Source organism: Macaca fascicularis, chromosome 14 (assembly GCF_037993035.2).
Source record: "Macaca fascicularis isolate 582-1 chromosome 14, T2T-MFA8v1.1".
Classification (NCBI taxonomy): Eukaryota; Metazoa; Chordata; class Mammalia; order Primates; family Cercopithecidae; genus Macaca; species Macaca fascicularis.
Window position 1 is genome coordinate 103,615,391 of NC_088388.1, and position 21,089 is coordinate 103,636,479.

Consider the following 21,089-nt stretch of genomic DNA (forward strand, 5'->3'; position numbering starts at 1 on the left):
TTCACTTCAGCATTTTACTACAAAGCTGGCACTCTGATAAATGTTAAATGAAATTGTAAGTAGAAAATACTGTTGAAGGGTTGAAAGATGATCCTTTTTCCCAAGAAGATCCAGCTGTGCGTGAATTCACTGGAAGTTAGGATCCTCAACCAAAACATACCTTCAGCTGTATGGCACCAAAATGGGTCACGACAACATCATGTTGGGGCAAAACAAACTTTAACATCTCACCTGCCAACCTGGCTCTGGCCACGATCAAAGCTAAGCTTCTTTCCAGAAGCCTTGCTACTTTGACACTGGTAACAAGGATCAAAAAGGGGTACAATAAATAATACTACTTCTGGACAGGTAGATTCTGATAGGGAGGTATAGTGTATGTCTAATACAGATACCTACCTCATCCAGTCTTCCTGGAAACAAAACATTATATTGTGTGGGATAGCCAGAAACCTACCTGCTATATAAAAAGATAAAATTGTAAAATGAAATGAATGTCATGCTTGAACACATGCCATACCATCATTTTTAGATAGCAGCCTTTCAATATAAAGACAAACATATTTGATATGATTTCTGGGTGTATAATCCATTGGAAAAGCTATTCTAATATAAAAATTCACTGTCAAAATATTAGTAAACAACTAGTCTTTTTTCAAATCTCTTGTTCTATGAACATAGACTCAAGACAAATGATTTTTGTGGCGTCATCTTATTTGTAAGACATGTCTCTCTAGTTGGATAGTGATTGGCTTGTTGGTTTGAATGTCAGGAGGTTAAAATTTTAATTTAAATATGCATAAGTATTAAAATATGTTCAAGAGAATGTCACATCAACCTCAACCTCAAAGTACCAATTATGTTGTTTGGGTTACACATTTGACACTATTCTGACTACACTGATATCTCCAGTTCAGAATTTCTAAAAATGCCTCAGATCTCAGATTCATAATACATTATATGTAAAGTAGAAACATTAGAAAAACTGAATTGTAGAAACATAATTTCATAGTTTCAAGGACATAAAAGTCAAAACATACTGCTTGAAGCTAATGAACAATTATAAAGGTGTAGAAGCCAGTACATTATTAGCATTAGGTTAGAAGAAATATACTTAGACAATTCTGTAACCACTCAACAGGATGGATTCAAAACAAAGAAATTGTTAAGGTTGGAGTTTAATTATAAACACTAATTTGTAACTTGGATGAGAACAAGTAACTGTTTTTAATCCTTAGCCAGTGTTTTATTTTTTCCCTGAAGCCACTTATTGAAGAAAATAAATGATGCAGGAAAAGCAAGGGGAATAACTAATAACCAACATTTTATGCATATGTATGTGTAGAACTTAAGTGAGGAAAAAAAAACTGATGGCACCATAGTCAATTTAAGTAAGATAAAACTTATCAATCAAGCAGTCAACCAGAAATCTCTAAGAAACAAGAAGCCCATGTACAAATTCACAGAAACATGGTAATTAATCTTTGTTGATGACCTTGAAGCACTTTGTGATTCAGAAAAAAAAAAATTGGAAGTTCCCATATGTGTAATATGGTTTTATACATAATATTATGTATATTTTATTACATTTTCTATTTTTAGATATTCATACCCAATTTGTGGCAATCCTGTGAATCTGATCATTGGTAAGTTAGAATACTTCTTTCCAGGTAATTATTTTTAATTTACTATTTTCAGATAATTTTAAACTTTGGTAAAGTGGTTTCAGAGATAGTTGCTCTGACAGGCTATAAATCGGTTTAGTAGCTACCTAACAGCATGGAATATAAGAATGTGCTCTGTATGTTAACTGTATACATCAATTTCTTAAAAGCTAAAATATCTGTATAAAAATAAGGTGCTTTAGGAAAAGAAGGCCATTGGAAGACCTGTGAAAATGGAAATTGACTTTCTGAACCAGAAAAGTAAAGAGATAACATAAAGGAAAGAAACAAGGTGACAAAAGGTATCATAAAGTATTACACTTAAATGCTGTCAATTACAGAGATGGCAGTTCCTGGATCATCCTGATTTTGTGAAGCAAGTGGAAAATAGATAAAAATAGACTGCCTCTCTGTAGACTGGTGAGATCCCAACTGTTAAGAAGTGAAAAGTTTACCAACTTATGCAAATGAAGAATTGCAACAAGTTGACCAGCAAGATGATGGTATCTATCAGTCAGGGCTCTTTCTGCTCTAAGTGATTGACAATTCAACTTAAATTGGATTAATAAAACTGAGGTATTATTGGCTATAATGTAAACAAGCAGTTCAGTTTAATTAGAGACTCTAATTCTAATAATTAGAATTTCTCTTTATGCTGTCCCTTGCTCTCCGGGCTAGTTCAACCCTTTGAATAGTGCCTCTCAATGGATGTACAAGAGCAGCAGCAAGCAGCAACCTTTACATTCTTCTACTACCCACTTCAGAGAAGCTATTGTCTCACAGGTCTAACAGTTGTTCTGGAGATCACACTTTTAGGACTGGACTAAATTATTGGCCAATACCTGTAGCAATCCTGATGGCCAGGAAAATATAATGTACCTATTGGCTTAAGCCTGCATACATCCATTAATTAGTGAACTCATGCAATAAATAATCAATCTGTTGGAACCTTTCTTTGACCTCAATCACTGTGGCCAAGAGTGTGAGCTGTGCGAATAAACCCTAGGCAGTATCATCAAAATTGCATAACCAATAATGCAAAACTAGTAGTTTTCCAAAAGCAGATGGGATATTATTTGAAGGAAGGAAAATAATAAATGCCGAAAAGAAAGCAACTCTAGGGAAATTCCCAACTGTTTTCTTGATTCAATACATATATAGAGTGGATAAGTTCAAGGAGGCTGAACAAAGAGAGAGAATGCATTTCAGTATTTCTAATGCAGGGTCAGAAAAAAAGGAATATATGTAAGGAGCTATTAAGTTTATCAGTAAGGTGATCTAGTCTTATAAACAAGGTCATATCAAGTTTTTTGAGTCTGTTCCGTGTTAGAGCACTCATTTATGCATTCTGTAGTACTTAAGGTTGAGGTAGTTTTATGTTTAAGTTATATGTAAAGAACTTCTACTCATTCTTTAAGAGTTGGCCAAGTATTCCGTCTGTGAATACTTAGCCGAAACCCCTTATATCGGTCACAAGTATACTTCATGCATATACTAATTTGTACACTTTTCAGAGTCTGTTGTAATTATGTTTGTGTTTCTGTCTTCCCTACTTAGCTTTGAGCTATTAGATGACATGGTTTCTTCATTTTATCTAGGATATGTCACAACTGGGTATAATGCTCAACAAATACTTGGTTAAAAATGAAATATAAAATTTAACATTTTTCTTTCTTTACCCATTCATCCAGTAAAATCTCAACAATTTTATATAGGAAAAAAAAGTATCTGAGAAAGAAAAAAAATATATATATTATATATACACATATATAATATATATACACACATATATACACACTATGGGTATATAGAGTATGTGTGTTATATTTGTATACATATATCTATAATACATAGTGTTTAATGAAAATGAACCTCCTCAACAGGTTAGAATAAGCACCTGGAAACTGAAAACAAAGTGTGAAAACTGAAGCTGCTTTGTTTCTTCCCTAGGAACCATGTTGGAGTTGACTTCTTGGGATTTATTTCAGAAATGGCTGTTTGAGAAGAAAACCAAAGGTTCTGTGAGTTTTTTACATGATTGCATTTGTACAATATCTGCAGTCAGGCCATATCCAAACTGGGTTTAAATGACAGCTTTGTGAAGCAGCTATACCAATATCTGGCCCTTTAGAAACTCCCATAAGGTATTCCTTGTGCTTTTAGGCGATCCTCCCAGTGAGCTCTCACTCACAGGCATTTGTTCTTGCTCAAAGACTTTTCTCTAGATTTGCCTTTCAGTGATTTCTTCTGTCTCAGGGTAAGATAACCAAGCTCTCATTTGATTTTGGATCTCAAAATGTCTAATCATATATTAATTAGTACCTGATTCACAACTAATTTTGTAAGATTCAAACTTTTTAATGTCTGGGCATTTCTTTCTGAAAAACATGGTAAAAAAATTATTTGCACTTATTAGGTTGTTTTTTTATCTTTGCACTCTGATAAAGAAGCTTTTTTGTTTGTTTAACATGATTCTAGTTTAGCACAATGGAAATGAAAGGGAGAGCCAAAGCATTAGGAACTGGTAAGGAGATTGTTCCTATAGTAGATTTGGAAACTTCTATATCATTGCATTTCTAGTTGTTTTGATAGAAGAAAAAGTAGATATTAGAGGAGGGTGGCAGGAAGCCAGACTAGCCACTCTTCTAAGATAGTGATTCTACTCATGTGGAATGGGTGGATTTACTTATCTGGATGCAATGACTCCACATATGGTGTCCCTAACATGAAGGTAAGTCTCCTTGGCTTCCGCCGCATCTTCACTGCTGCTCTATTAGTATCTTACTCCAAATGTAAAATCTTGTGTCATTGCCCCAGGTTGAAGTGCACTGCAAATTAGTATTGGAGTCAAAGGGGCAGGGAAAAAGAAATTAAGTGTTGAGAAGGAAGACAAATACAGGGTGGACGCGTAGCATAGACTAAATTTTGAGGAAAGTAAATTGAAATTAGAGAAGTAACCTTATCCCCCTGGCAGGGCATGTGACTTGGGTGTGACTGGCTTCTTCCATGTCCAGATGCTCAAACCCGTAGGGTGAGCATGCAGACAGGCAGGTGCATAGGTTGTGAGGAGCGTTTTGGGGCTCTGGCCCTATAGCAGCTTATAGGGGTGAATGTTCACAACTCTTAAAGCTCAAGTGGACATGTGTTACAGTGTGCTCTTTCAGTTTTGCTGTCTGCAGATGGCTTGTGTTAATCAGCTCAATTAGACCCTCTGCCTTATCTGAAGAAAAGGGGCCAGTGTGACAACTTGGGTTCTTGCCCAGTGTACCGGAAGAATCAGAGCACATGTGGGCTGGAAGGATGAGTGCAAGGTTTATTGAGTGGTGGAGGTGGCTCTCAGTGAGATGAATGGGGAACTGGAAGATGAGGATGGAGTGGGAAGGTGATCTTCCCCTGAAGTAGGGCTGCCCAGCTACTGAAGTCTTCTCTGACTGCCCCTAGCTGAACTCTCCTCAGCGTCCAGAAGTCCTTCCTCTTCTCTCTTTCTTTCGTGTGTGTGTGTGTGTGTGTGTGTGTGTGTGTGTGTGTGTTTTAATTATACTTTACATTCTGGGATATGTTTGTAGAACGTGAAGGTTTGTTACATAGGTATACACGTGCCATGGTGGTTTGCTGCACCCATCAACCCATCATCTAGATTAGGTATGTCTCCTAATGCTATCCCTCCTCTAGCTCCCCACCCTGCAACAGGCCCTGGTGTGTGATATTACCCTCCCTGTGTCCATGTGTTCTCCTTGTTCAACTCCCATTTATGAGTGAGAACATGTGGTGTTTGGTTTTCTATTACTGTGTTAGTTTGCTGAGAATGATGGTTTCCAGTTTCATCCATGTCCCTGCAAAGGACATGCACTCATCCATTTTTATGGCTGCATAGTATTCCATGGTGTATATGTGCCACATTTTCTTTATCCAGTCTATCATTGATGGGCATTTGGGTTGGTTTCAAGTCTTTGCTATTGTGAATAGTCCGGCAATAAACATATATGTGCATGTGTCTTCACAGTAGAATGAGTTATAATCAAACTGGCTAGCCATATGCAGAAAACTGAAACTGGACCCCTTCCTCATACCTTATATAAAAATTAATTCAAGATGGATTAAAGACTTAAACCTAAGACCTAAAACCATAAAAACTGTAGAAGAAAACCTAGGGAGTACCATTCAGGACATGTGCATGGGCAAAGACTTCATGACTAAAACACCAAAAGCAATGGCAACAAAAGCCAAAATTGACAAATGGGATCTAATTAAACTAAAGAGCTTCTGCACAGCAAAAGAAACTATCATCAGAGTGAACAGGCAACCTACAGAATGATAGAAAATTTTTGCAATCCATCCGTCTGACGAAGGGCTAATATCCAGAATCTATAAGGAACTTAAATTTACTAGAAAAAAACCAACAACCCCATCAAAAAGTGAGTGAAGGATATGAACAGACACTTCTCAAAAGAGGACATTTATGCATCCAACAAATATATGAAAAAAGCTCATCATCACTGGTCATTAGAGAAATGCAAATCAAAACCACAATGAGATACCATCTCACACCAGTTGGAAAGGCGATCATTAAAAAGTCAGGAAACAACAGGTGCTGGAGAGGAATTGGAGAAATAGGAATGCTTTTACACTGTTGGTGGGAGTGTAAATTAGTTCAACCATTGTGGAAGACAGTGTGGCAATTCCTCAAAGATCTAGAACCAGAAATACCATTTGACCCAGCAATCCCATTACTGAGTATATACCTCCTTTCTCTTTCTCTGCCCTGCCGCCCTGCCACACTCTTCAGCACTTTCCACTGCTCTGTTCCTCTGCGCCTCTTGTTGCTCAGCTGCTTCTGTCTGTGCCTGCTTAAAGTCTCAGCTTTAAATGGGCACAGGATGGGGGGTGTGGTAGACCAAAAGGCAACCTTTTGGGCATGAAAACTGAAATGTCTGTCCTCACTTAACTCCATGGGCATAGATTCAAAGGTAGAGTGCTCACCAAAGACCCCACACTTCTCTACCAGCACTTACTTCCCTGCCCCCTTCCCATATTAGAAAAATGTGACCAAAAGACAAATCTTGGCCCATGTTATTTTCTCATGTCCTCATTATCTTCTAGTTGTGTTCACTGTCTAAACCCCCAGTTAGACCATCATACATGAGCCAATCTTGTGAAATCTCCATTCATACCATAGCTGCCAGCTCACGTAATGTTTTATGACATTGAAAACTGGCTAAAGGCTGAAAAATATTGGAAAGGGTATTCCTCAGAGAACTGAAAATTTTACAGAGTGTAATAACAAGGTAAGAACTAGGTTCTTTGGCGCAGGATGGAACTAACTAAAGAGAGAGCTTCCACTTGAGAAAAGGAGGTAGAACTCAATGAAGAACTAGGCCAGTAGCCCACTGGGGAAGGAAGAACTGAAAAGGAATTCACCTAAATCTTAAGAGTTTGCTGGCTAAGAGTAAGAGGAGAATGTCACTGGAACTGCAGAGCAAGCATGAGAAACATCGTTATTTCTCTTATGAGGGGCTGCAGGCAGAGATAAATAGAATGGCTGACATTACGGAAACTTGATGGGCGTGGTTTATTCTGAATATGTTATTGCTACTACTAATTAGAAGTTGCAAGAAAAGTATTACTATAATAATATTTGTATGTCTGTATTTCTGGAAAATTATATTGGGGCCATTAAAATAGCGTAGAAAACTCCTATAGGCTACATATCACATTCATGAAGTGTAGGGAGGGAAGAAGCAGAAAGGTTCACTCTTCTTCGTTCTATGTGTGCAAAAGAATGACTGGAGGGGGAAGTGGTGTTACACAATATGTTTACACTTCCTCCAGTAAGAGATTTTTTTTTTCCTGAAGGAGGAGAAAATTTCCACTTAGGAGGATATTCCTGAAGCTCACTCTTGGTTTTACCCAATGGGGTCACCCTTGGGGAGACTGCATACATACTAGTACACAAGGCTTTCATAGGAAGCACATGTCATACAAATACTTTATAGCTGACCTGCTTATATGTCCCAGGACCTCCCCTTGTACTGGATCTGGGAGGAGTGACTGAGGTTTCAGGGCACATTTCAGGTCTCAATATCCCCAGGTCCTAGAATAAGAGAACAAGTGAGAGCAACACAGGGAGAATGCGCATTTGATAAAGAAATACAGATTTATTCCAACATCTGGTGCAGCAGAAAGATACTGTGAAAGATAGGGTTGGGAACGGCCTTTGTTGAGAATGGATCAAATACAGAAAATAGAATAAACGCTGGCTCTCAAAAGTGAGCTTCCCCATCCGCACCGGATGTTTGTGAATATCTCAAAGACACCATTCATTTCCCCTTGGCAGCAGCCTATGAAAAAGAGGGAAAAAAGAGTTTACAAAGGCTTTTTTCTACTGCAATCATAAAAAGTTATTTTCAAAATAATTCATAAAGAAGCATGTTTGTTAAATATCTCTCCTATTATTTTCAGAGACCCACGATTTAAAGAGAAATTTTACAACTTTATAGTTATGAGAGACATATTAAATGAATTTTAAAACGTGAAAGACTTAATATTGTCAGTTCCAAAAACTACCAGGTTGCCCTAGTATTATTAAATTTGTTTATATAACTAAAAAAATTATTACTAGTAATCATATAGAAACAATATGTTATATCTTATTTAACTATTGATTTACAGCTCTGATGTCTACCTAGGACAGTCTCCTTTTACCAAAAAGTGTCTTTGGTTATCATAGTCTTTTATTAGTCTTTATAACATCTTTTATTTCACCTCTCTGTCAGAGTGCAAATGCATGGATCTAAAGGGATATCAAGGTTTAAGACTAGATTAATCTTATGAGCAATGTTATCCCAAAGTGATTTTATGCCTAGAAAAAAGGTAATGCTAAAATTGTCAAACATTTAAAAAAATGCAACATGGCATTATTGGTGAGCTTCCTGATTGCTTAATGTTAGTTAAATAAGTCAACATTTACCCAGCCAGATTTTTCTCATACAACCCTATATTATTTGGAGCGACTGGAGCAAACTCCAAGAAGTCCCTATAACCAGTATTAGCTCAGAAGGAAGAAATTCGATGTCAGTGTTTTTCATGCATACACGAACATACTACTTATAAAATCCATGTTACCCCATTGCAATGCATCTTACAAACTGCTGCCAGATAAGTCTCTCAAAGACACAGCTCTGATGCTGTCACTCATATCACCAAGAGCATTTAATGGCAGATTCCCAGCTAAAAGGAAACCTCTCTGGGAGACCTTGAAGCAGCCGTGTTTCAATCTTGCACTAAAATATCTAAAATGACTTAGAAAAATAGAATAGTTGCAATATAAAGGATCAAGACTAAAGGTCAAAAGATTGTCATATTTTAAAATAAATTTGTAGTTATTCTAAAGATAATGCACTTGTGGTAGAAAAAAAATCATTGGTGGCCCACTATGCTTTACTCTAAGAAATGCATCAGGAAATGTTGACCATCTGAAAGAAGGTAGGAAGACAGGCCATTCCTCTCTGTCTGCCCAGTGAACTCAGAGATCTGGGAGGGAGTTAGCTTTCTGCTAGGTTGTCAGAAACCTGGTGAGCTCATTATGTAGTATTATGCAGGCACAAGTAAGTTGGCATAAAGCTCTGCGCATCACGTCAGTCTTTGCACTCTCCAATCCTTGTTGAGACTTGCTGTACAGGAGAAAGCATACATACTGAGAAACAAACAGGTCGTGTGCCCTGACTCCTTCTCACTAACTCTATGACCTTGGGTGTCTTTGTGCCTCAGTCCCTGTGTCTTAAATGGGAATAATAAGAGTGAAAGCACTACTTTATGGAGATCTTAAGAATTAAGTGAGTTGATTTTATTACTAAGGCAATTTTTAGCTCAATACAAAATATAGCCAGAGAGGATTTTCTTAATGCTTTGAAGAAAGATTTTTTTAAAGGCCATACTTAATCTTAAAGTAAATCCCTTTACTCCTCCCTATTCCAAGAGTCAGAACAGTCTAAATAACCCCAATTCTGCTATCTCAGAGGAGAGGGACAAACCAATTTCACACAACTGTGGCAGGGATTTGGGCAGAGGACATGCTGAAGGAAAGTTAATATTGGTAAGTACTGCTATCACAGACATCTGCGTGGCCAGAAGAAAATCCAAATAAATAGCTAGAATGATAGAAACATAGCTCATGAAGAGAGCACTTTCAAGTCTGAACCTGAACAACTGCAGAGAGACCAAAAATGCTTTGCTTTTGTATTCACTCCAATACAGGAAGTCACCAGGTCGCAGAGGGATGGGAATCACATGGGAATCAGTGTGAAGTGCAGAACCAGGATACAGTGAGCACAGTGATACCAGGAAAGGCAGGATCAGAATATTTTAATATATTATAAAGTGATAGTAGGTCAATGAGATAAAATATAACCTTTAGAAGAATGTGTTTTATGTGAGTTATAAATGGACTCACAAAAGAACTTTTGCCTTTCCAAATTATTGACCTTGCCTGGAGGCAAACATTCATTTGGAAAAAGGAATTAGTTCCCACAATAGTAATCATAAAAATTAAGTTTATACCATGAATAATTTATCTGTTTTATGTTTATCTCACTCTTTCTCTAGATCTCTAATTTTAGATTCAAAATGATTAATTTTTAAAATACTTTGAATAAGATCATTCTATATTCATAAAACTAGTATAGTTCATACTTATTCTTTAAAATTTTAAATATTTGATCATTAATTATGATTCTTTGTCAGATTTATATAAGAAAAAATTATTTTGAAAAAGTGAAAGTTTTACTTGAGACATTAAGCTAAATATTTTATTAGAATCAAACTACTCATACAATTATTCTCAAAAATGCTACAATGGCTCTAGATGTGATTACCAATCTGTACCTTCATTCTCTTAATTCTTCTCTTTTCTCTTTAACTCTTCCTTTTCAAGTCTCCATCAGGTCTCCTATTCCTCCTCCACCCCTTTATGCCTCTTTACAAGTTGTCATTCCACCTTTCACCCACTGATCATCTTATTTCTTTGTTCTCTTTGAGAAATCTCTCTGTTCTCAAGTGTTTAACAGTTGTCTACATGCATAGTGTCTTGGTTAGTTTGGGCTGCTAAAACAGTACCTTAGTTTGGGTGGCTTAGACACAACAGATATTTATTCTCCTAATTCTGGAGACTGGAAGTCTGAAATCAGGGTGCCAGCATGGTAAGGTTCTGATGAGGACCCTCTTCTGGGTTGTAGACCGCCAACTTCTAGTTTTATCCTCACATGGTAGAAAAAGAGTAAAAGAGTTCTTAGGGTCTCCTTTATAAGGGCACTAATTTCATTCATGAAGGCTCCACCCTCATTACCGAATTATTTCCCCATACCCCCACTATGGGAATTAGGATTTCAACAAGTGAATTTTGGGTGGACACAGACATTTGGTTTATAATACTTAGATTACCAAATTTTACCCTGATCTTTCCCTAACCTTACAACTCCTATATCCACTGAACATATCTACCTGGAGATCTATGATGACTCAAAGGCGGCATTTCTAGTAGTGAACAATACACCATTTTTTTAGCCAGTTTTTTTAAATCTTTCCCTATTTCTGAACATAGTGCATGAAACCATCGTGTAGCTTCTGAAATTAAAGCTAACTATCCTACATTGAGTCCCTATCATTTGCTAGCCTATTTGTCTTGGTTTTGACTTCCTTTTCATAATTCTGCATATACTTATCTCACAACTGTGGCTCTTCTCTTTCAATTTGAATGACATTGGATTAACACACAAATCTTTCCTTGCCTGTGAGATCTATTCAGTTTCTCAAAACAACTAGTTTTCAAGATTTGGTTTTCTAATACCCTGCTTCAAGGAGATTAACTAAGAGGTCAATTATTTAAAACATACTCTCCAAGTTTCTTCAATTCCCTTGGTCCCCATGGACTTCAGCCATAGCTTTTCTTCAGTTCTTCAATTCAGAATCAAGCCTGGATAATAAACAAATGCTCTTTAAGAAAATTATATAAATATACTGATTTGATTCACATAAGAGTATAAGTTCTCAACTCAAGTCTTTAAAGTGTGTTTCATGTCACTCATTTTCCATTTCCCAATAGTTATACAAACAATTATTTTGGAGGTCAAACCAGCTATCTTCATCCCCCGTGTAACTTTATTTCCCACACACACAGGAACTATCACATACCAATTCTTTTGATTTATCTTCCTTCCTTCTCCATACCTATATCTTTACTTATTCTCATGTAAATAGATATTGTGTCTTGAGTGAGATTTTTCTGTTGTTTTACAATTGATGCTAAGACCCAAAGCTAAAAATAGAAATTTCTAAGTACCTCATATTTTAAATTCAGAGATTCAACTTTTGGACTGGCCATCTTCCATAGGGATAATTGAAAGGTACCATCATAGAATGTATACTCCACCACTGCTTCACCAAATCTACTTGATAAAATGAGAGAACCCATACGGGAGAAAATGGCAGTGCTCTTTAAAAGAAGCTACTTCTTCCAGCCTCTTTCCTGTGGGAGGCAGAGTCTGCTTCCCCTCACTAAATCAAAAGAGAAAGGGCTACTCTTGAGTATGATAAATATAATTTACATATCCCTTAGGAAAAATCTGAGTAACCAGTAGGTACTCAGAAAATCATTGATAGATTATGCAAATAAGATCTGTCCTATTTTTCCAGAATCAGTGTTGCTCTATGCACTCTTTCTTGAAGGTTGAGAAATTACCCTTGAAGAATTACTAGATATAGACCAACAAAGCCGTGAGATATTTCAAAAAAGGTAACTGTCACAAGATAATGAATAATGCTATTGGTATTCATCTGGCAGACCCATTGACTCATTATTTGAGCTGAAGGAAAACAGTTCATGTTCTTTACTACATTATCATCAGTGCCAGAGAGACAAAATGAGATGTAGTGAGATAGATATACACAGAGCCCATCCAGCCTCAGTCTAAAAGAAGTTTACTGATAAAGCGTTCTCTCATTCAAATGTATAATTATCTGCCTAATTGAAAACTGAATTTAAATATTTTCCTGGGGGAAAAATGCCAGTTTGATGCTTTTTTTTTTTTTTTAAGTCTTTGTCGATGTAAAATGAGAAAATTTTATTGCAGGGTGCAGTGATTTCGCATTCATTAAAATTTAGTATCTAAAATATCTACAGGGCCTGAAAAGGTATATGGAAATGAGCTGTTTTCCAAAAGGTATATGGAAATGAGCCACAGGAAATGACAGCTAAGCTGATCTCTTTTTCACAGCCTTCTAATGATGTATTTCTCTTAGGATTTGAAAGAATTTTAGATCTAGCAGCTTTCTACTCTAAGGTATAGCTGATTCAAAGTGAAATTAGTGTTGGGTTCTAATATGTTAATTCAGAAATAACTGTAGATTCATTTATAGGAGCTCAATTTCCATAAGTGATATGTAGGCATGTAGGCAAACTTATGAAATGAGCAACGTTTATCTCTAGTCGCTCCAGCCTTTCCATTTTCTAACCTGCCTTGATAATTTCTACAACTTTCACATCTTTTTCTTTTTTTTAAAAGATGTTCTTCGATTCTTCATTTGACTAATCTGGACATGCAAAATATAAGTTTCTTTTTCCTTGTAAACTCCTTTTGTTACATATCAATAGGCCACTGGAACACAGGACAGTAATATAATTATCAGGATATTGGCTTGGGGTGAAAATTATAAGAAAAAATTTATGGAAAGGTTGTATATGTAAGGATTGAAAATATATATTATATTATCACATATAATAAAAAACAAAGGTGCAATTTTGCATATTAAATTAGCTTTGGAGATATTCTACACTGTATTTTGTCTATGAGAAAACTGATGACAGATGAGTTAAATAAACTAAACATGACACAAAGTTCAATTTAATCACAATGGTGGCTTTATAATTTTTTGAAAATGTTCAACATAGAGGAAGGTAAGAATTAAAGGTCTCAGTTTGTTGAAGTCAATAGGTAGATTGGCCATATGAAGCCACTGCGAAAGTCCTATCACATTCCTTGTGTTTTATGGAACACTGGATGTTGAATTGTAGGACTAGATTTTTCATTCTCAATGTCATCAGAGTTATGAACATAATATGTAAAACATCATTGATTAGCAACAGTTTTAAAAGCTGTAGCTTCATATTGGTAAAAATGAATTATAAGAAAAATATTAAAATTTTGTGTTTATTAAATTAGGAGTAATTCTATTCAGAATAAAAAAACTAAGCTGAAATAAACTTTAATATAATTAAAAGTAACAAATTATGCATAGGTGATGTCATTTTTTAGAACAATTCTACATACTTTTAAGGACTGTTTCAGAAATTTGTTCTGCTGAAACTGACTCATATGAACTCCTTTCTTCTCATTAACTATCCTGAACTTTTTCTATTTCCAGTGCACAGCATCTTTCTGCCAACTCTAAACCTCCAGGCATAATTCAGATCACATGAAGAAAGGTGAAGATACAATAATCGTGGGGACTATGCTGATTAAAGCGTTTTTGGCATTGAACCCATGTCCAGATGATTCAGTTAGTTGCATCAGGCTTATGTGCAGACAACAAGGTTACTGAGGCCAGACACATCTCCTTTTAATTACTCTGGGAGCTCTGTAGTTACTACTGGTAACTATATCCTGATAGATGTAGTACGGCTCCATGGAAGTGGGTAACAGACTAACTTTTGTAATAGTCCCAGCTCAATACGTTAATAGTTTTGTCTTTAGCAAGCAATTTCAGCAACAGTTATATCTATTTAAAACAATTTTAAAAATAATTAAATGAAGAAGTAATATAAAAACTTATAGGGCTTCAGAAAATACATTTCCAATAAATGGTAAATATTATTAGCTATTTTTTCATGATAACTTGTCTAATTGTGCGAGTCAGTTTTTAATGAGGTTAATAAAGTTAATGTCAAGTTGATTAATACATGATAAAAACAATTTCAATTTGCTGTCACACATTTTAGTATAAAATATAATAATCATATGTAAAATATGGAAAATGATATAACAAACTAGTATACTCACACCTCAGCTTTAAAAAAATTTAATATTTGTCCATATTAACTTCAGAGCTTATATTGTTTAAAACTTGAATCAATATAGATACTGGCAGTCATTAGTGAACAATTTCCACTCCATTTTTTTCCCTCTCAACTTAAAGGGAATCTTCTAAGTACATGAAAAATATTTCTCTTATGTTTTCATGCTTTAAAAATATGTTAGAATCAATAAGCTTTAGAAAGTTTATGTTTTTAGATTTTTTACATTTAGGTATAGACTATTCATTGTATGGCTGATTAAAGCTTTCCTTATATGTATTAGGCTTTAAAACTCTGCTTTCTTTTTAATGAGCATTGAGGTAGATTCAACTATCTTGCTATTATAAACATCAATCTTTGTGCCTCTTCATTTTTAAAGTGGAGATATTAATAGAAACTCCTTCATAGGGACTTTTGTAGAGAATAGTATGGCCAATAAATATAACAATTGTTCTTAGGCAAAATAAATACTATATGTGTCTACTATTAATATCAATTATGTTGCAAGGGTTCTTTTTGTATTCACCTCTCTGACTCTATGTAGAATAGGAATGATATCCAGAAGTGGAAATGTATGGTTTTCAGGTGTATACCTCTTCCCTTTTACTGTAGTTTTCCATTCTGCTCTCCAAAGTAACAGTACCATTTTATGTTCTCAGGGCTTACAGTAGGTTGTTTCTGGACATAGATTCTGGAGTCAGATTCCCTGGCAAGCAGCTGTATGACCTTGGCAAAATATTTCTCGTTTACCTAGTTTTCTAATTCATCAAATAAACACAACAATATTATCCACTTTACTGGATTGCAGTAGAGAGTAAATAGTTTATTTATATACAGCAGTTAGAAGAGTGTCTGCAACACATTAAGTGTACAATAAACATTAGCTATCAAAACCATCACCAGCAGCATAGAAAAGTTCTCTTTACTAGTAGCTCAAATTGCCTGATTTGATGTTTTTGTTTGTTTTCTGCTTTTTGCCAAATAAATGAGTGTGAAGCAGTTTTTCATGTGTGCTTTAGTGTGCTTTCCCCTAATTCCTGGAGATTGTCATTTTTGAAGGAGCCCAACTCCATCTGCTCTGTTTCCCTCTTAACATGTAATGATTTTAATCCTTGACTTGGTCCTGAAACCAATCCCAGGCCAATTCCTCCTGGAGGCCATAAATTTTACCCTGGTTCTCCTCTCAGTTCTACTCCGTACAGATAATTTTTTTCTTTTTGAATGAGGCTATATACTTTTAATTTTCTTATTATTGTACTTCATAAGACACATTTTCACAGTAATTTCATTTCATAGTCATTTGGTGTTGGGACCAGAGACGTCGCCTCCAATCATGAAGTTACAGATCTTGACTAGAATTTAAAATATTTTTTTCCCTGATAAAATTCTTTATGTTCACTCTAGGCAACGTGGAAATAGATGAATTGAGATTGAAATAACACCCCATTCTACCACCAAAAATTATTTAGATCATGAGTAGAGCTGCATTAAGCTGCATCTGTAAGTTATTTTGAGAAATAGTTGCAATTATGCAATGGTATTGAATTTCCTAAAATTGTTTTCTTTAGAGTGCTATTCTTCTAGGTATTAATAGATGTCCTTGGAATAAAAGATTCCACAGTCAAATAAGTTTGGAGTACAGGGGGTTAAAAAGTTAAATATATACTTTTGCTGCAAGACTACTTGAGAGAGAGATAAATTGTATATGATTTCTAAAACATATTTGGCCATTAACTACTCCCAGCTCATATATGCACTTTCCTTTCATATTTCTTCAGTGCTTAGTGGTGAAATTTACAAGTAATATTCATAGTTCAGAGGAACTGGATCCCAACTTTTACTCTATTTAAGATTGTTTGCCAATAAAGTTTAATTTTATTGTGTATTTAAAAATGTCATTCTCAAATTGTTTGTGTTATTTTCCTAAACTGGATATTGCAATTTTATCTACTTATTAATAATAGTTTTTGACTTTAAGGGATCCATTTAAATTTTTACTCATAATGAAATGTGAACAATGTTGGTTTTATAAAGATATAATCTTCGTCATTGAATGAACTTCCACGGAATGCTTACTAATTTCCAGATTCCTTCTAAAAATGAAGTATCTAAAACAGAGTAAAATAGGCAAAGGCTTACCTTACAATTGCTGTAAAGCATTTAATCCAAGAATATAATAACTTAAATTGCTAAAATACATTTCCCTTCAGTAAACTTTTTGAATATGCAACTTCAGTATACACAGATTGCCTTATGTATAAAGACATAGGCATTATTGAGTTTAATATAAAAGTTAACTTCTTGAAAACTTGAAACTATACAATATTGCGAACCATTTTGACACATGATCCAATACCTACAGTATTTTTTCTAACTACGAATTCTGGAGGCCACATTTTCATGCTCAGAATGAAAATTACATTACACTTATAGCAGCTCTAAAATCACTTTTGTCTGCCAGATAGTTCAGCATAATTATTTATTGAATACTGGGGGGAATGGCTTATATTGGATAGAAACTTTTCATTTGAAGATCTCAGATATAATCTACCTACATGGAACATTAAAAGCAATTTATCTCCACCATTTAGCAAAAATAAATAAATAAATAAATAAATAAGTTTTATTCTAGTACATTCTATGTGGGAAATCTTAGCCACTAAGAGTTCACCTGGCAATATTATAATCATAGACCTCTGCATGACCCCCGTTTTGTTTATGGATGAGAAAATAACCTAATATGATTTTCTTCCAGGGCTCAGTAACATGACTTATACTAATCTTCTGTTAAATTACTTTACTATTTCACATAAAGGAATGGAAAAATAAAAGTATTAACAAAATAATGTTAAAATTTTAGTTATTTTATACTTGAGATATGTATAACAGTAGTAAACATGTGAATGTGGGGAATCTTAAACCAAAACCAATTAGTGGGGAAAATCTTTCAGTAATCACCTCCCATTTGGAAATGTGCAACAGGCAAGGCTGTCAATTTCATACAAAATGTAATAAAGTGTCATGGAATCAGACAGGAATCATTCCCATTTACGGGAAAATGTGGAGGATATTTCCCTTAGCAACTGATGACCCTGAGGCAAAACAAGCAGTGAACATTCATTTGTCCATGGAAGTGAGGTAGAATTAGGAAGGTTTCAATATGCAGCACGAGGCAGCTTGGCTCCAATTACCACTGCAATGTCTAAGCTATTTCTATCCATTTGGAATAGTATATTAAAATATTTCCACTTCTTTAAGTGAATGAAGTGTCAGTTTCTGCAAAGCCTATAATGAAGCTGTTGGGGGTTTTTCTTTCCATTCACCCACCTCCCCACCCAGAAATGCAGCTACTAATGATGACATTTACATTTTCTTCGGAGGCATTCCAAATCGTGACCTCAAATAATTCTTACTTTGTAACCATTTTTCAGTCTTAATGCATATTTAAAGCCAGACTTAAAAGCAAGGGCCACCCAGGGTGCTCTCCTTGAAATGTATTTGTGATCTTGAAAATTTTTATGTAGACAGTTCCTGAGTTGACAGTACATCTTATATGCAGAGGTGAACATGGTTGAACAATTTAGTTTCTTGGAAACTCTAAAAATAAATTAGGATTCAGCAGCAGCAAGTCAGGTTTCAGCTGATCTAAGCATTTTGCTTTTGTTAAAATCGACCACGGGTGATCAAGTGGATGGCAAGTAGAGCAATATTATAAAACAACATGCATAATGAGGGGCTTACAGTAGTTAAATGTTTGTTTTAGACACTAAACTTGAAATTTTTAAGTAGTTCAATTTGACACAGAAAAAAATTAGACCGAATAAATTTGTGTGATAAAATAAGAATCTAGATGAATAAAGGAGACAGGTTAAATCAGGACAAAGGACAGTGTTTTGTATTTCAATATGAATGCAATGCTGTATGCAATCTCTCCTTGCTAGAAATCAAGGTGACAATATGTTTTGCAACTATTTTAAATAGGATGCATTTTCTTTATTGAGATACATCATACTCTTTCACATAAATATTTAATTAGAGTAAAATTAAGCTATTGGAGCGTTTCCTTTATTTGCAGTGAGTTTAGTGAGTCTTTCAGTTTTCATTGAATATGGCAATTTCCGGGGATTTACTAATACTTGCCAAAAAGCTCATTCATTTTCAGCTCTCTATGAGTAAATGAAAGAACTAAAGATTGTTTCCTCCATAAGCCGTCAGGAAAAAATGAAGCATAAGAGTGAAAAATCAGGTTGAAAAGATTAAAAAGTGACTTAACTTTTAACTGTTGCTGTCATTTAAATTTTCTTCCTTCATTATCTTATAAAAAGGTCTTTTATAAGAGGATCCTTGAAAAATCCCATGCATCCTGTTCTTTTCTTCTTCAATGATCTTTTTATTTGCCCTTATTAAAATAACATTCATTTATTAAGTATTTCTTCAGAAAAATCATAATACTGTTTTAGAGGCTGCATGTTTGTGGATCTTTTCTTCTTTCTTTTCTGACTCCGTTTTAATAGTTACCACACTGGAGAAGAATGAAATTCAGCTCTGCTTTCTCTCTTTCTCCAGTTCCATTTCATAAGTGAACCACATAGGTCTATCATGATCACCTTTTCAGCACATTGATCCTGAGTCTGTTTCATTTATTATGACTCCCTGTGGAAATCTGATTAGGCCAACTATGAATGCATTCATTCCTCTGAATTGGTTACATTGTTTCAAATTCTTTCATCTTCAAAGTAGACCAGGTATGGAACAATAAAATTAGTACTTGCTCCTTTACTTGAATTTGAATGAATTTTCTTTTCATTTAGTCAGAAAAATGATGTTCTGACAATCCAATCAGAAATTTCTACTCATTTAGAAAATGCCCTAGAAAAGAATATATATGTATGTACACACACACACACACACACACACACACACACACACACACACCCCTACTCCTTTATACAACTCAATGACTGTGGGTTAACTCCCCCTTCTCCCCACCGCCTTACCCCATGACCCAACAATTTAAAATGCCATAAAGATCTGACTTTTATGTGAAAATCTCTCCAGCCCTCTTACATGTGGCCTTTTATCCTATCTTCTTCATTCTTTCTGTACATCTGATTTTATATAGTGTTTTGACTTAGCAGTTAAGCTAATAATAATAGTGGTAATACCAAGAGGGCCTTATGTCACAAAGTTCTGTCCAGCTGTAATTAAATGCCCTGTGTTTTCTGAATCATTGACTTCTATATGTTTCTAAACCTCTTCAAAACAGGCTTCTCAAAAATCTAAATGACTCTACTGCTAAATTTTATGTGTCAACTTGACTGAGTTAAGGGACACTCATATAACTGCTAAAACATTATTTCTGAGTGAGTCTGTGAGGATGTTTCTGAAAGAGACTAGCATTTACAGAATCAGAAACTAGCATATACAGAATCAGTAGACTCTAAAGAAATATGCCTTCACTAATGTGGGTGGGGGGTGGTGGAATAATATAATCTACTGAAGAACCAGATGGAAGAAAAAGGTGGAGTAAGGGTGAATTCACTTTCTCTTCTGGAGGTGGGACATCCATCTTTTCCTGCTCTTAGACATCAGGGTTCCAGGTTCTTGTGCCTTAGAACTCTGAGACTTCCACCATTGGCTCCTCTGGTTCTCAGGCCTTTGATTCAGACTGAATTACTCCACTGGCTTTCAGGTTATTCAGCTTGCATGGGACTTCCCAGTCTCCATAATCTCATGGCCGATTTCCATAGTAAATCCCCTCTTATAAAACTCTCTGTATATATCCTATTGGTTCTGTTCCTCTGGAAAACCCTGACTAATACAATAAATAATACTCTTTATTTTCAGAAGTTGTTTTAAAATTTTTGAGTAAAAATTTTGATTTATGTTATTATTCAGTTCTTAGATATTTAGCATGCACATCTTAATAATGGTGTTAATGTATCTGAAATGAGTGACTTGACTATTAAGAGTATTCTGATTTGTCCCATTATATTTGCTCTATCATCCTCAGTACACTGTAAGCTCTTTGAGGAAAGGGACAGTGCTTTCTATAATACTTTGACAATTTAAAGTACCTTGCAACGTTATAACAAATAACAAAATAAGGGAAAACATTACATACTGGTGTTGATTCTTTGGTTTGTTATGCTCTGTATATGTGTGTAGGGAAATAGTAAAAAAACATTGTAAACCTTATAATAATTGCTATGTAAAGAATATTTATAATAATACCCCTTTATGAAGATTTTGAAATTTCTGATTAACAAATACAATTCATTTCACTCATGGAAAAATTAAAGTTGCCATCTACGTTTAATCAAAGTCTACTGATCAATCACTTATTATGTGCCAGGCACTGGGAT

At 35.0% G+C, this 21,089-nt stretch overlaps 1 long non-coding RNA gene across 1 annotated transcript in view; it reads left to right on the plus strand.

Annotated features, from left to right (window-relative positions):
• Positions 1-21,089, plus strand: part of LOC135967111 (uncharacterized) — a 483,062-nt gene that overhangs the window by 243,022 nt on the left and 218,951 nt on the right. Inside the window, exons 3-4 of the long non-coding RNA XR_010580978.2 lie at positions 1,600-1,643; positions 3,612-3,677. This is a non-coding gene — a long non-coding RNA (uncharacterized lncRNA). The remainder of the gene's footprint in view (positions 1-1,599; positions 1,644-3,611; positions 3,678-21,089) is intronic.